The 11,078-nt window shown below is 44.6% G+C and overlaps 1 pseudogene; it reads right to left on the bottom strand.

Moving 5' to 3' along the window:
* Positions 1 to 388: 388 nt before the first annotated feature.
* LOC118152867 (rRNA N(6)-adenosine-methyltransferase METTL5 pseudogene) lies at positions 389 to 1,025 on the bottom strand (annotated as a pseudogene).
* Between the last annotated feature and the right edge of the window lie 10,053 nt (positions 1,026 to 11,078).

Raw genomic sequence — 11,078 nt, 5'->3', positions numbered from 1 at the left:
GCGAAACTCTGTCTCAAAAAAAAAACAACAACAATTTTTCATTCATTTTAAATAGGTTTTAAACTGCTTTTGTTTGTGGGGGCTTTTTTTTTTTTTGAGACGGAGTTTCGCTGTTGTTACCCAGACTGGAGTGCAATGGCACGATCTCGGCTCACCGCAACCTCCACCTCCTGGGTTCAGGCAATTCTCCTGCCTCAGCCTCCCGAATAGCTGGGACTACAGGCACGCACCACCATGCCCAGCTAATTTTTGTATTTTTAGTAGAGATGGGGTTTCACCATGTTGACCAGGATGGTCTCGATCTGTTGACCTCGTGATCCACCTGCCTCAGCCTCCCAAAGTGCTGGGATTATAGGTGTGAGCCACCGCGCCTGGCTTGTGGGGGCTTTTAAAAGGAAAACCAAATTAGGCCCACTTCAATGTCCACTGATTTCTTTTTATGAAACTTTTATGATGCTGGCAGGTCATACTGAAGCTCTGTAATAATATCTATCTTGATTTTCCATTCTGCAGCTTTCTTTTGAATATGTTCTCTAGTTGAGGATTTGTGTAAAGAATATACTGCTGTTCTTGCCATTTTCAGAGCAGTCTTTAGAAAAGTCATTATCTGTCCCTTTATTATTTTTGGTCCCAAAGGGAGGATTCATAATTACTGTATCAAATGACTTGGACAGTCTGTTAGATAATAAGCACACATCACATTGAATCATGTCAATATTTGTTAACTCAAACTCTTCCACATTCCTGTTAAATATTTCCAATGCGCCTTCATCTATGTCAAATCCAACATACAACCCTGCTGCTAACATTGCACTTCCGATGCTTAGTACTCCACAACCACATCCTAGATCGGCAACGACTTTATTTTCAATGTCATCATAAGTGTTATGGATTGTATACAGCATACATGCTGCAATGTGTGGCCTGGTGGGATACTGTTCTAGAAGTAGCTTGGGCTTTGCGAATCCATCCACTTGTTGCAGGCAACTCTCTAGTTCCTTAAGCCTTAATTTCTTCATTTTGTTTTAAAGTATGAGCTCGCAGGGTTTGAAGGCACAGGATCTCCCGCGTAACCCATGCGGTCCCCGATAGACATTTTAAATGCTCTCTTTTCGCCAGGCATTGTGCTACGTGCCTATACTCTCAGCTACTTGGAAAACTGAGGCAGGATGATTGCCAAAACCCAGGAGTTCAAATCCAGCCTGGGCAACATAGTAAAATAGTAACATAGTAAAATCTGGTCTCAAAAAAGAAATCCTAGGTGGGCATGATGGCTCACATGGGTAATCCCAGCACTTTGGGCAGAGGAGGTGGGCAGATCACTTGAGGTCAGGAGTTTGAGACAAGCCTAGCCAATGTGGCAAAAACCCTTCTCTACTAAAAATACAAAACAAAACAAATAGCTGGTTGTGGCACGTGCCAGTAATCAATCTCAGCAACGCAGGAGGCTCAGACACAAAAATCACTTGAATCCAGGAGGCAGATGTTGCAGTGAGCAGAGATCACAGCACTGCACCCTAGCCTGGGCGATTGAGTGAGACTCCGTGTTAAAAAAAGAAATAGTGTTTTTTAGTTATCTTGAAATATAAAACACATTTTATCAACTGTAGTCACCTTGTGTGCAGTGGAACACCAGAACTTATTTCTCCTATCTAGCTATAGCTTTGCTCTCATTGACCAGAGCCTTCCCTTTCCCCTATGCACCCCCCCATTTCCATTGTTTTTGTTCTTCCTTCTTTCATTCTGAAACAGCCTTAAATAATGTCCAAACTAGACAAAATTAATCTTTTCCTTTACCGAAAAAAAAATTCTCCTTATAATTTTTCCTAACCAAAAGTATGCATTAGCTTTCTTGTATATTTTGCATGTAGAGTTGTTTCCCTTATGATTTCTAGTTTTAACTACATATATTAGAGTTCTTAACTCTTAGTAACCTTAATTTCTAGTGAAAACTAGGAAGTAAGCAGTTACAAACTATCTGTTACGTCAGCATTCTGTAGATTGACAAATCTACAAATGCATCATTTTATAATTTCTAGAAGTATGTGCTTTCTCATATAATAATTTTATTTATTTGTTTGTTTGTTTGTTTATTTAGACAGGTGTTGCTGTATTGCCCAGTGGAGCCATCATAGCTAACTGTAACCTCAAACTCCTGGCCCCAAGTAATCCTTCTACCTTGACCTCGTGAGTAACTAGTACTACTACAGCTCTGTCACCCAGGCTAGAGAGCAGTGACATGATTATAGCTCACTGGAGTCTCAAACTCCTGGCCTCAAGTGATCTTCCCACCTCAGCCTCCCAAAATGCTGGGATTACAGGCGTGAGCCGCTGTACCCTGCCTCATAGTACAATTTTAAAGTGGCAAAGGGGCCAGGCGCAGTGGCTCATGCTGGTAATCCCAGTGCTTTGGGAAGCCGAGGCAGGTAGGTCACCAGAGGTCAGGAGTGCGAGACCAGCCTGACCAATATGGAGAAACCCCATCTCTACTAAAAATATGAAATTAGCCAGGCATGATGGCACATGCCTGTAATGCCAGCTATTTGGGAGGCTGAGGCAGGAGAATCGGTTGAACCTGGGAGGCAGAGGTTGTGGTGAGCCAAGATCTGCTATTGCACTCCAGCATAAAGTGACAAAGGACGTATTTACTAACAGACCCAAATATCTCTAGTTCCTTTGTAATAAGACAAGAATAGATAAACTTATGTTCAGCAATTAATGTTTCACTATTTTATTTTGTTGGGAAATGATCTAGATATATAATGAATAGCCATCACGTAATTTAACCTAGTTAAATATAACTTTAAGAAGTAAGGGGGCCAGGCGCGGTGGCTCACGCCTGTAATCCCAGCACTTTGGGAGGCCGAGGCAGGTGGATCACAAGGTCAAGAGATCGAGACCATCCTGGTCAACATGGTAAAACCCCGTCTCTACTAAAAATACAAAAAATTAGCTGGGCATGGTGGCACGTGCCTGTAATCCCAGCTACTCAGGAGGCTGAGGCAGGAGAATTGCCTGAACCCAGGTGGCGGAGGTTGCGGTGAGCCGAGATTGTGCCATTGCACTGCAGCCTGGGTAACAAGAGCGAAACTCCCGTCTCAAAAAAAAAAAAAAAAGAAGAAGAAGAAGTAAGTTGCCAAAGAGATTTGGGAAAGTATTTTTAAACAGACATATAATAAAACATAGTTATTGGCCAGGCATGTTGGCTCACCTGTAATTCCAGCATTTTGAGAGACTGAGGTAGCAGGATCACTAGAGGCCAGCAGTTGGAAACCACCCTGGGCAACATAGCGAAACCCCATCTCTACAAAAATAAAAATAAAACAATCAGCTGGTTGTGGTGGTGCATGACTGTTACTCAGGAGGCTCAGACAGGAGGATTGCTTCAGCCTGGAGGTTTGAGACTGCAGTGAGCTATGATCAAGCCACTGCACTCCAGCCTGGGTGACAGAAGGAGATCCTGTCTCCAAAATGAAAAAAAGCAAAACAAAGCATGATTATTGTTAAAAGGTATATATATATATAATTTATTTATTTATTTTTCAGATGGAGTCTCACTCTGTCGCCAGGCTGGAGTGCGGTGGTGTGATCTTGGTTCACTGCAACCTCTGCCTCCTGGGTTCAAGCGATTTTCCTGCCTCAGCCTCCCAAGTAGCTGGGACTACAGGCGCTCACCACAACACCCAGCTAATTTTTGTATTTTTAGTAGAAACGGGTTTTTACCATGTTGGCCTGGATGGTCTTGATCTCTTGACTTCGTGATCTGCCTACCTCGGCCTTCCAGTGTGCTGAGATTACAGGCATGAGCCACTGTGCCCAGGCAAAAGGTTTATTTTAAAACTTCTATCCTACTTAACATATATTTAAGTCACTTGTTCTTAACAATTATGCTTGGGCAACAATTATGCATGAAAATCTTATGAAACATTAGACAACGCTGGCCACTATTATTTCCCTGATAACTGTTTTACAGCACACAAATGTTGAGCAAATATCATGAAAGCAAAAACCTTCAAGTTAAATACATGGGAAAGCAAAAACCTACAAGTTAAATAGAAGAGAGTGAGAGAGAGCAGGAGAGCTTAAAGTTTAGTGACTGAGTAGGAAGAAGAATTAGTTCACAGGACCTGTTGCTAGGTGGTCTGCCACTGTGTAGAGAGGCGCTGTGTCTTCTGAACTTGTGAAAGGGCAGACACAGCATGGGGAGCATAAAGGTGAGTGGGGAACCCCCTGAAGCTGGCAAAGCTTGACTGCAGAGCCCTGGCAGTGGGAGCCATAAGGAACACCAGAGTGATCCTTGCCACCCATCCCAGGTGTTTCTGCCAAAGTGACTGAACCTATTATGTCCCAGGCCTGGAGACCAGTGCTCTCTGTAATTCTTTCAGGGAAAGGGAAGTGAAAACAGGCATCTGGTGTTTAACAGATTTTCTGGGGAAGCTGGAGGATCTTAGGGAATTTAAGGAATTTGCTGAGGAAGTGAGGCCAGATTTTGAGGAGTGCAGTTTAGGGATCTGGAGATCCAAGAGATCTTCTGGAGGGCAAGGGCCAGGGAGTTGGGGGTAAACTGGAGTATAAGAAGTTAGAGAAGGGATATTTATGGTGGATTTGGATTTCAACTTTGTTCTAGCTGATTTCTGTGTTCCTGTTTTCTGATCTCATTAAGGCAGTCCCCAAGGTCAGCCTTCATACCTCTTTTCAATTTGATCTTCCCATGGGTATTAATAGGATAGTTGTTTGGGAGAACTGGAATTTTTTTTCTTTTCTTTCTTTTTTTTTTTTTCATGCAGGGTCTCACTCTGTCGCCCAAGCTGGCCTGAAGTGGTGTGATCAAGGCTCACTGCAGCCTCGACCTCCTGGGCTCAAGTGATTTGCCCAGGGTCATGTCATCCTCCTACCTCAGCCTCCTAAGTAGCTGGGACCACAGGCATACACCACCATGCCTGGCTAATTTTTGTATTTTTTGTAGGGATGAGGTTTTGCCATGTTGCTCAGATTGGTCTTGAACTCTAGGGCTCAATCGATTCACTTTGGCCTCCCAAAGTGCTGGGACTACAGGTGTAAGCCACTGCACTTGATCTTTTCTGTCTTTTCTCCAATAGTGCCAATTTGTTTATTCCAGAAGTGACTCAAACCAATAAGCTTTTTCATTTAAATCTCTGGAGACGGGTGGGCATGGCGGCTGGAGCCTGTAATCCCAGCACTCTGGGTGGATGAGGTAGGTGGTGTCAGGTCTCCATATACAAGCCTGGAGCCTGAAAGTCTGAGGTCCTGCTTGCCTCTGCTGATGTCTCCCGCTATTGTCCCTGATCGCCCAGTGGAGCTTCCCCACACAAGCCCCTCACCCAACCCTACCATCTTAACTGTTCTTAGGATAATGTAAATACCTCTCATCTAATCCTGCCATTGTAACTGAACTTGTGGTCATGTATACTCCTTGCCCCTACCCCTCACTACTGTAACTGAACTTACTCTGCAACACCCCCGCCCCCCCAAAAATTACCCAAATCTATAAAACCAACTCCTATCCCACTGCCCTTTGCTAATGCCCTTTTCAGCCTTAGCCCACCTGCACCCAGGTAAATAAACAGCCATGTTGCTCACACAAAGTCTGTGTGGAAGGTCCCTTCATTCAAAGCATGCATTTTTCAACAGGCAGATCACAAGGTCAGGAGTTTGAGATCAGTGTGGCCCACATGGTGAAACCCCGTTGCTACTAAAAAATACAAAAATTAGCCAGTGTGGTGGTGGGTGCCTGTAAACCCAGCTACTTGGGAGGCTGAGTCAGGAAAATTGCTTGAACTTGGGCAGCAGAGGTTGCAGTGAGCTGAGATCATGCCACTGCACTCCAGCCTGGGTGACAGAACAAGACCCCATTTTAAAAACAAACAAACAAAAAGGACCTGGGGGAAACTTTCCAGGCTCAGAATAAATCTTTACTGTGGGTGCAAATGGCATTCCCGATGTGGATGCGGAAGTTGCAGCCCCATAATCCAAAAATTTCACTTCCAGAGACAACCTAAGAAGGCAAATAAAGACCTTCCCTGCCACAGGCAGTTAAGGATAGTGTTTGTGAAAATGGAAGCTTGGTTTGCCAAGGAATGTGGGACAACTCTAGTCATAAACCTGCTAATTTGCTAATCTCTGACAGCAGTTGTCCTCTCTGGGCAGGCATTAATTGGAGGGGACTTGCCCAGCACTAACCAAACAATGGAGGTTGAGATGTCATTGGCCCCTTATAGACTGGGACCTCTTATTAAGGCAGACACTTCAAGAGCTGGCAAGGTCATATGGAAAGAAGGCTGCTTGTCACTTCATGTCTCGGGCTCCCAGCCTGTTAGACTGGCTGCCGGATGCAAGCCAACACTTGCACCCTCTGGCTGGCAGAGACCAGAGAGAAAATTCTCACTGGTCACAAACCAAGCCATGAAGACATAAAACCAGACAAAAGGAGACCCTCATTCCATGATTCTCCTCCTTATGACAAAGGACACAAAAGATAGAGACAAAAAACAAACAAACAAAAACGACTATCCCCGGGAGGAAAGGGATCTGAAAACCAGTACTAGACCAAAACACAAAAGGAAAAAACCCAAACACCAGTGTGCTACACAAGAACACACAAACATTTTCTTTTGCTAATCTAAATTCAGAAAGGGGTAAAACAGGCTGGGCACAGTGGCTCACACCTGTAATCCCAACACTTTGAGAAACCAAGGTGGGCAGATCACCTGAGGCCAGGAGTTTGAGACCAGTCTGCTCAACATGGCGAAACCCCATCTCTACTAAAAAATTACAAAAATTAGCTGGGCATGTGGTGCACGCTTGTAATCCCAGCTATCTGAGGCTGAGGCACAAGAGTCACCTGAACCCAGGAGGTGGCAGTTGCAGTGAGCCAAGATCATGCCAGTGCACTCTAGCCTGGGCAACAGGGTGAGACTGTATCTCAAAAAATAAAATAAATTTACAAATAGAGAAATAAAGAGGAGAAACAAAACCAAAGAGACATTTACCACTCTCACTGTGACCATACCCTGCAGGCAGAGATCTGGAAGCTATGGCAAGAATCTTACCTGGAATCCTGCATTTGTAGCAGTACCAGAGCTAGCAGGTCCCAGTCAGTGAGGTCCTTTTGTAATAGAACCTATATTACTAAAACAGACACACACACACACACACACACACACACACACACGAGCTATTCTTTTCTTTTTTTTTGAGACAGAGTTGCTTGTTGCCCAAGCTGGAGTATAGTGGTACAATCACTGCTCACTGCAACCTCTGCCTCCCGGGTTCAAGCAGTTCTCTGCCTCAGCCTCTCAAGCAGCTGACTACAGATGCCTGCCACCACACCCAGCTCATTTTTGTATTTTCAGTAGAGACGGGGTTTTATCATCTTGGCCAGGCTGGTCTTGAACTCTTGACTTTGTGATCCATTTGCCTCAGCCTCCCAAAGTGCTGGGATTACAGGCATGAGCCACTGCGCCCGGTCTTTTTTTTTTTTTTTTTTTTTGAGACAGGGTCTGGCTCTGTCTCTCAGGCTGGAGTGCAGTGGTGTGATCTCTGCTCATTTCAATCTCTGGCTCCCAGGCTCAAGTGATCCTCCCACTTCAGCCTCCCAAGTAGCTTGGGAAATTTAATTTCCCAAGAAAAATAAATTAGCCAGGCAGGTATGTACCAGTATGCCTGGCTAATTTAATTTTCTTAAAATGGAATTTCACTCCTGTTCCCCAGGCTGGAATCCAATGGTGCTATCTCGGCTCACTGCATTCTCTACCTCCCAGGTTCAAGCAATGCTCCTGACTCAACCTCCCAAGTACCTGGGATCACAGGCGCCCACCACCACATTTGGCTAATTTTTGTATTTTTAGTAGAGACAGGCTTTCACCACGTTGGTCAGGCTGGTCTTGAACTCCTGACCTCAGGTGATCCACCTGCCTCAGCTTCCCAAAGTGCTGGGATTACAGGTGTAAGCCACTGCGCCTAGCCTAACTTTATTATTATTATTTTTTAGTAGAGATAGGGTTTCTCCATGTTCCCCAGGCTGGTCCCAAACTCTTCGGTTCAAGTGATCCACCAGCTTTGGCCTCCCAAAGTGCTGGGATTATAGATGTGAACCACTGCTATTTTTCTTTTTCTTTGTCTTTTTCCTCTTCCGTGCATAATTGCTTATACATAGTCATTTTGGTAGAAGTTAGTCACTAATAATTGGTTAACTTCATATCCTGACCCTGGGGCCTGCCGCAAGATTAATTAACTTTTTTTTTCAAAGAACGATGATCTTTAGGTCATGCAGAACTCCTTGATGGCATCCAGAAAGTTTGATCAACCTGGGGCTGTTCACAGCTTTAATCACTGGGGAATCTCACCTCTTACAACCTACCTCACTCATAAAAGACCCCAGTGATGTTCAAAGGCAGATCAGTTTTGAGAGTTTGTCTCTCCCATTGCTCACACATTGGCCAAATCAAATAAACCATTCTCTCTTCTGAAGCACTGATGTGCCTCTGTTTGGCTTCCATCAGGTACTCAAAGTGAGCTTTTGGGGTTCTACAACTGTAGGAGAGAAAAAAAATACTGCGTCTTGGTATCCTTCTAAGTTCTTTGACAGGTCTATGAATTAAACTGGCATAAGACAGATTTACAGGAGAAGAACATTTTTAATTTCGTATGTATGCACGAGAGTCTCACAAAAACATGACTCCAAGAAACAGCTCGAAAATTGAGGCTTATATACTATCCTGAGCTACAGAACAGGGGTTTGGGGCTTCTGGGGGTGATGGAGACACAGGAGGGTGAGCGGAGGAAATGGGTGGTGAATAAAGGGTGCCTTGTTATGCAGATAAAAGTCTGTCAGATGATAAAAATTGTCTAGAGTAGATCTCTTCCTGAAATAGATACCCTCTCTAATGAAAATGTCCCTTTTAAATGTAAATTTCCTTTATAAAAGAACAGCTTTTCAGAGCAACTCTTATGTTTGCAGTTTCTCAAAATAACACGCTTGAAATAGTCAACATGCTGGCGGGGCACAGTGGCTCATGCCTGTAATCCCAGCACTTTGGGAGGCCAAGGCAGGCGGATCATCTGAGGTCGGGAGTTCGAGACCAGACTGACCAACCCGGTGAAACCCCATCTCTACTAAAAATACAAAAATCAGCCAGGCATTGTGGCGGGCATCTGTAATCCTAGATACTTGGAAGGCTGAGGCAGGAAAATCGCTTGAATCTGGGAGACAGAGGTTGCAGTGAGCCGAGATTGTGCCTTTGCACTCCAGCCTGGGTGACAGAGTGAGACTCCATCTCAAAAAAAAAAAAAAAAAGAAAGAAATAATCAATGTGCCAAAGAGGTATATTTTGAGGTAGCATAGCTAGTCATCAGCAGTTCTGTTTTGGAGTGGTGTGTCCTGAGCTCCTAGAGCACCTCCTAAAGGGTTTTTATCCAGAAATCTACATGGCTCCATCTCTGACCTCCTTCAAATCTTTGCTCAGATATTACCCAACCATCCTATTTAAACCTTCCACCCTACCTCCAGCTGCACTGCTATCCTTTCCTCTACTTCCTTTACCTCTCTGCTAAGTCATTGTCAGACATGCTATATATTTTTCTTCCGTATCTTGTTAGTTATCTGCCTCCCTTACTAAAAGGTAAGTTCCGCTGATGTGGTGGCTCACACCCATAATCCTAGCACTTTGGGAGACCGAGGTGCGTGGATCGCCTGAGGTCAGGAGTTTGTCGAGAGCAGCCTGACAAACATGGAAACCTCATCTCTACTAAAAATACAAAAAACTAGCTGGGTGTGGTGGTGCATGCCTGTAATCCCAGCTACTCAGGAGGCTAAGGCAGGAAAATCACTTGAACCCAGGAGGCGGAGGTTGCAGTTAGTCGAGATTGTGCCAGTGCACTCCAGCCTGGGTTTACAGAGTGAGACTACATCTTAAATAAGTGAATAAATAAATAAAATATAAGTTCTGTAAGAGAAGGGACTTGAGATTAGAAATTATTTTGTCTGCTGTCTTGGCCCAGTACTTGGCAATAAATACTTGTAAAAACTGTTGTAAGAAATGTGAAAGGAAAAGAGACCCCAAACTTACAAAGGGAAAAATTACCCAAAATCTTCACCCGAAGTCAGAGTTCTATTGAATCTCACCCTAATAGTGTAAATTAATAGCTTGTCTTCACAGGCATGGGACAAAGACAAGACTAGAAATCATTCCTTTGCCCACCCCAAGACAAGTGCATGTTTGACTTCTTTCTCTATTCTATGTTTGCTTTATCTAACGTAAAATGCAGATTTACTGAGCCAAGATGAAGGCATAATAGACTGTTCCTCTTTTTCCTACTGCTACTCTTTCCCCTTTAAGTATGGAAATCCCAAAACGCTCTTTGGAAAAACAACGGGCCACAGAGCCTCCTGTAACTTTTGTCTCTTTTTCCCAGGCTCATCCTCAACCTTGGCAAAATAAACTGCTAAGTTAATGGAGACCTGTCTCAGACACTATTTTTGGTTTATGGAACAAATAAATGTTCTGTGGTGGGATCCAAACCCAGGTTTGCTTGCCTCGGAGTCTATGCAGCTGGGTTCCAAGGCTCCACTGATCTGAACACACTCCCAGGATGTGTGTGAGAACTCCTGGGCTGCACAGACAGCTGGAGAAAGCCTCAATGGGGAGAAACTGAGCACACTGGGCAAAGGGGGGGAATGGCAGGCCCTGGTGGCTCCCTCTGGGAACTGCCAGAGTGCATACTCTGTAGGGAACAGTGGAGGCCCCACCAAGCACTGGCCCACATCTGTGGCTGCTGTGACCTTGGCTACATCACATCCCGCTCCTCCCAGCCTCAGTTTCTGTAGGGTCCAGTCCTAAAGGATCCTGTGAGCCCCTCTCTGCTAGTGTGGAGATGAGAAACTGTGGAAATAAAAGATACAAGACACCGAGAAAGAGAAAACAGAGTTTGGGTCCAGGGGTCCACTGCCAACCAAAGCGCAGAGTCCTGCAGTGGCGCCGAGCGCCTGGACTCTCTGACTTCTATTGAGTACAAAGCAGGGGAATGGCAGGTAGGATGAGGTAATAGTGGTCAGTGAC

This window comes from Callithrix jacchus, chromosome 4, assembly GCF_049354715.1.
Source record: "Callithrix jacchus isolate 240 chromosome 4, calJac240_pri, whole genome shotgun sequence".
Taxonomy (NCBI): Eukaryota; Metazoa; Chordata; class Mammalia; order Primates; family Cebidae; genus Callithrix; species Callithrix jacchus.
The sequence above is the reverse complement of the archived record's forward strand: the minus strand, read 5'-3'. Positions and strand labels throughout refer to the sequence as shown.